Source organism: Dipteris shenzhenensis, chromosome 33 (genome assembly GCF_047967505.1).
Source record: "Dipteris shenzhenensis isolate YYH24624 ecotype China chromosome 33, Dip_SZ_1.0, whole genome shotgun sequence".
Classification (NCBI taxonomy): domain Eukaryota; kingdom Viridiplantae; phylum Streptophyta; class Polypodiopsida; order Gleicheniales; family Dipteridaceae; genus Dipteris; species Dipteris shenzhenensis.
Window position 1 is genome coordinate 6,850,242 of NC_141628.1, and position 6,045 is coordinate 6,856,286.

Sequence of the window (6,045 nt, forward strand, 5' to 3'; positions counted from 1 at the left end):
TCTTCTAACTCTCCCTCTCTCTCACCCTCTTCCATTTTGGTTTCGTTGAGAGCACTCTCACAAAATGCTAGGATCGCCCAAGAAAGTACAAGGCAATAAAAGTTGTAAGAGAGTATGAACCCAAAATAAAAAGGCCAACAGTCAAGAGAACAAAGTAGAATAATTATTTTTGAGTGCCATTTTTAGCACTCAAAATTTTTTCCTTTGCTTTGTTCTCTTTTTTTCTTTTCTTTTGCAAAGAAAGAAACCTTCTATTAATGCTTGAAAGACTTCAATACAAAACAGTAGTCCCGAAGGTGCTGAGTATGGAGAAAACTTAAAAAAGTATGAAGGAATAAAAAACCAACCTGTTCCAGAGAAACGGATCGGACTGCACGAGGAATACCAGAGCTCGGGTTGCTTGGTAGACGGTGACGGTGATCGTGCTGCAAGCATTGGGAGGCTTGGGCATCATAAATCCGAAGATGCGGAGTAGAGCCCTCTTGCGCAAGTTGGTTGTGTGTGGCCTCACTCATGGCGTAGAGCCTTTGAAGCTCCTCTTGTATAGTGCAGGCTTCTCAAGAACACCCCACGAACTGGGGGGCAGTGGCAGCATTCACATAGATGGATCTTTTCAAAGGCCCCCCTTACGGGGAAGGTTTCCCCCATGATGATGAGCCTCCATAAGGTCTAGTAGAGATTAGCAAGGGGCCTCGTTCGGGCTCATCCCCATTGTTGCAGAGACGAGTTCAAGCGCCAGCCCCTCATATGGCACCTGGAGATCAGGGATTAGGATGGACGTATGCTCGGACAACGGACTCACATTGGCAAGCTCCAAAATATATAGCTTCTTGGATGGCTTCAGTTGCTATGACCAAGTGCAAATTTCTCCTAAAGACCAATCAAAAACAACATTTGCTACAGAATGGGGTATTTTTGCATATAGAGTCATGCCATTCGGCCTTTGTAATGCCTCGGCCACATTCCAGCGAGTCATGTTCACAGCTTTCAAGTCATTTCTGAATAAGTTTTTACAAGTGTTCTTGGATGATTTGTGCATCCATTCAAACAAAATAGACCACTTCAAATTTCTTGAAGCAGTACTAATCAAATGCAGGGAGTATGGCATCTCCCTAAACCCAACAAAATGCCAGTTCATGGTCACCCATGGAGTTGTTTTGGGACATGTCATTTCTCAACATGGGATTGCAACTGACATGGACAAAATCAAAATCATCACATGGAATTGCCTCCTCCTACAAATTCCAAAGGTGTACAGGTCTTTATGGGACATGCCGGTTATTATAGAAGATTTATATTGTGGTATGCCATGATAGCTAGACCACTTTACAAATTATTAGTGGAATTCTTATGGACAGAAGAATGCGACCAATTCTTTGAGCTTTTAAAGTGGTGCCTAATCATAGCACCCATCCTTATATCTCCCAATCGGGATATTGATTTTCATGTTCATACTGATGGATCCAAGTGTGCAATTGGGAGTGTGCTTTGTCAACCTGGTGAACATAAGAAAGACTACCCATTCTACTTCGCCAGTTGACAACTCAATGATGCAGAGATCAACTATACCACCATAGAAAGAGAAGCCCTAGCAATGGTGTATAGTGTTAAGAAATTTTGGGACTATGTACTGGCAAATGATTTTGTCTTCTACATCGGCCAAGCATTGCTTTATCTTATGAACTATCCGTGTACAACAGGAAGAATAACCAGATGGCTCCTCTTGCTTCAAGAATTTAACTTCAAAATAGTAGTCTGCAAAGGTGCCCAACACTACATTGCCAATCACATGTCTCGTGTCAAGTCGGGGAGAAGAAGCCACTGGAGTAGAAGGCGACTTACCAGATGCCACACTATTTCAAATAGATGCTGTTCTAGAGTGGTTTGGAGATATCATTGGGTACTTAATGGCAGGAAGAACACCCCCTGAAATGAATTCAATAGATGCCAGAAAACTAATTCTAAAGGCTGCACCCTATCAACTCATTACAAACAACTGTACAAGATGGGCAAGGACCAGGTATTAAGAAGATGTGTAATGCCTCATGAGATCATGCCAATCTTGAGAGAAGTCCATGAAGGCATTGCAGGAGGACACTTCCAAGGGGAAGCCACAGCAAGAAAAGTCCTCCTCGTAGGCTACTGGTGGCCAACATTGTGGGCAGATGCCTATGAATATGTAAAAGGCTGTGATGTATGCCAACGGACTACTAAACCACAACACAAAGACTTCAATCCCCTAACAACAGTTGTTGCACAAAAACCATTTGAAAAATGGGGGATTGACTATGTGGGTCCCATCCATCCAGCACAACAAAAGGAACACAGGCACGCTACATCATTGTGGCTGAAGCTAAAGCAGTCAGAAAGGCAGATGCCAGAAGCACATCAAGATTCTTATACGAAAATATGATCACCCGATTTGGATGCCCCATTGAAATTGTGTCGGATAGAGGCACACATTTTGTCAATGAGGTGATCCAAGAACTCTTGTCTGGCTTTATGGTAATCCATAGAAAAAGCACACCCTACTACCCCCAAGGGAATGGACAGGCTGAATCCACCAACAAAATAATGTGCATTATCCTCACCAAGGTAGTAGAACCACAGCGTTCTGATTGGGCAGAGAAACTGAATGCAGCCTTATGGGCATAAGAACCACACTCAAGGTTAGTACAAGGAACACACCTTTTCAATTGGTGTACGGCCTTGAAGTTGTGGTCCCACTACCAAGCCTACGCATAGCAGTACAGGAACGCATGGGAGACCATGAATCCGTGAAAGAAAGACTCTATCAGTTGGAGAAGCATACAGAGACAAGACTAGTCGCCTACCATGCCATGACAACAAAAAAACTCAGAAGAAAGGCATGGTTTGACAGAAATATTAAAGCTAAAGACATCAAGGAAGATGACTTGTTCTTGTTATACAATGCCAAAGTACACAAGGGGAAACTGAAGTATCTAGGTCAAGGACCCTATCGAGTAAGAAAGATGAATCCCATTGGAGTTGTGCTGCTAGAAACATTGGATGGAGTCCTATTCAACACAACAATAAACGGGAGCCGACTGAAGCGCTACTAATTCAACACGCAAGCCATCCCCGACAAAAATGAAGATTTGGGAAACCAAGGCTTCCTTAGTTAGGATTAGATTGTATCATGAGCACTCACTAGCATATGCACATTTTTGCACATATAGTTTGCACTAGATTGTTACATGCACACTTACTAGCATATGCACATTTTTGCACATTTAGGAAGACCTAATCAATTTCGTATTAGGGATGATTGAGTCTTAGTTTCCCTATTAAATTCCACAAATAAGCATATAGTTAGACACATCACGTGCACTCACACGATTTTGCATAGGCCCATAATAGATTTCATCAATAATAGTATCACACACTTTCGTTCCATACTCTCAAAGGATGCAATGAATTCACAAGCAGGACAAGAAGCTATGCCAAAACTCAAGATGAATTGGCAAAAGAGTATGCAGCCTCAGCAACGAGACCCCCGCCAATCATCACAACCATCTCCTAAATGCAAAAATATCAGACTTGCATACAAACTTATCTACAAGCTCAATGATATTGGTGTAATCGCATCCAACATGTATGCAAGATAGCAAGAAATACCAGCCTCAACAACGAGACCCCCGCCAAACCTCTTCCCAAGAAGATTCGATGGTAGAGTCTGCAGCCTTAGCAACGAGATCCCCTCTGAAATTCACAACCATCTACCCCTCCTCAAGAGGAGATAAGCTTCCTGACTACATACCATAAATTGTATGGTGCAAAAGCATTACAATAGGAATGACTCGCATGCCACAAGCTCAACAACCACTGGGTTACGCACATGGCATCCCAACTCCAAAATCAAAATAAGCCATAACCTGAGGACGGGTAATAAAATGGATCCGGGAATATGTTGTCTCTATGCCAACATGGACTTAGTAGAACAGAATGTGAGTAGCGACAAAGCTCCGCTTGTACTTGCATAAGGCTAGGAATAATCCCTCTTAGAAATCCAACTTGCATGTTCTACATGCAAGTTCTACATGCAACTCCTACATGCGAGTTCTACTTGCAACTCCTACATGCGAGTTCTACATGCAACTCCTACATGCGAGTTCTACATGCAAGTTCTACATGCAAGTTCTACATGCGAGTTCTACATGCGACTCCTACATGCAACATGCAACTCCTACATGCAACTTGCAACTTCTACATGCAATTTCTATATGCAAGTTCTACATGCAGAGAGAGAATTTCTTATAATTCCTACATGTAGAGAGAGAAGCTCTCCAACTTCTATAAATACCCCATAATGGAATGAAGCCCCCACTCTTTGCGGCATTGTGTTGAGTTCTACTTTGGTATTTCAAGCAATTGTCTCAAGTGTCCATGCTTCCTTGCACTCCACGTCCAAAAGCATGTCCTAACCTTGCAACTCCTCCTCCCCTCTCCTCCAACCTTGCAACCCATCCTGTCCCTCTCCTCCTCCTCCTCCTTCTCCTCCTCCTCCTCCTCCTCCTCCCTCCTCTCTCTTCTTTCCCCCATGCTCTTACACCTTCTTCCTCTCCCACCCCTATGCTCCTCCTAAACCCTTAGTTCCTCGACCCTTAACCTCCATGATCTACGAGGGAGACAAGTTCTCCACCATGTACTCTACCTGGAACCTTGGATCCTCCTTCTAACCCTAGAACCTCCTTCCAAACTCTGGAACCTCTCTCAACCTTGGATCCTCCTTCTAACCGTGGAACCTCCTTCTAAACTCCAGAACCTCCTTCTGAACCTTGGATCCTCCTTCTAAACCTTGGAACCTCCTTCTAACCCTTAAAATCCTCCTAAACCCTGCTACCCCCAATGAAGGCGAAAGCCTTCATTACCTCAACCATGATGATACATGTTCCTTTTACACATGCATGCACTATGTTTGCTTACCACACTTGAGCCTATGTCTCTCACTGGAACACAACTTGAGGTCCTAAGCTACACATATACTACAAATGACAACCCTGATATATCTGTAGGTGACAAAAAGCCTCGGAACCCTACATACTGAGAATATCACACTTTGTTTGCATTGGCACTGCCTATTCATCAATATGGGGTTGATATGGTCTTATGCCCACCCCATTGTTGACCTTCAACATCTATGGCAATTCCTTCTTGTAAATCAGCCCCATGATTGTCTCGACCTCACGTACTAGCTACATGAATGCATCCCGAGCATTTACTCTCTATCATACAATTTTGTTGTCAATGAATGGTCTTCTTCTTATTCCAAAATGTAGACCAGTGGCTTCTCCTCTTCATTCACATCAACATTTGCCATGCATGTCTAGTTCTTCTTCAATTAGCTTCTTCATATTTTCCTCTGCATCAACAATCTTAAACAAATTATGTTCCCTCGTGTCGGACTTCTAGCGCTTCATTGGGTCCACTCTCTATTGTACCATTTGCAACTCATTGAGCTAGTCGCACCTGGCTTCATCTTAGACTGCAATGAAGGCACCTTGAGGATGTAGCATAGAAGGTTATGCCTAGTCCAGCAATGGGCATGAATTTGAAAATTCTAGGCAGTTAGGCTAGCATTCCATTGCCAAGAAAACTACAACTCTTAGCATTTTCCAGCCATGGGGCAACGAAAACGTTCTATTGGTGGGGCTCCTCCAGCGCCACTGGCTGATGTGGGGAGGTCCTCTAATGCAATCTTCTTTCTCAATATAGCTGCCTCCCGGGATCTAGTTATGTAAGAGTAGCTCCCTGCACACTACTAGAGATGGAGGGAGCTCCTGAGTCTAGCTTTCTAGCTTCAGCATGGAGTATGTTCTCATGTGTAGCAGCTGGTGCCAAATTGTACCTTGAAGTGGGCCTCCCCCTCCTTGAACCTGCAATCTGGTCACCTTGTCCACCAATGGGAGAGGACCTTTCCTCCGAGGAATCCAATGCTAGGCTGGGATCTCACATTCCAAGTTCTTTGGGCTTGCATTTGACTCTTGGGGAGCCAGCTTCAGAAGGTCCATGGGACTGGGGAAT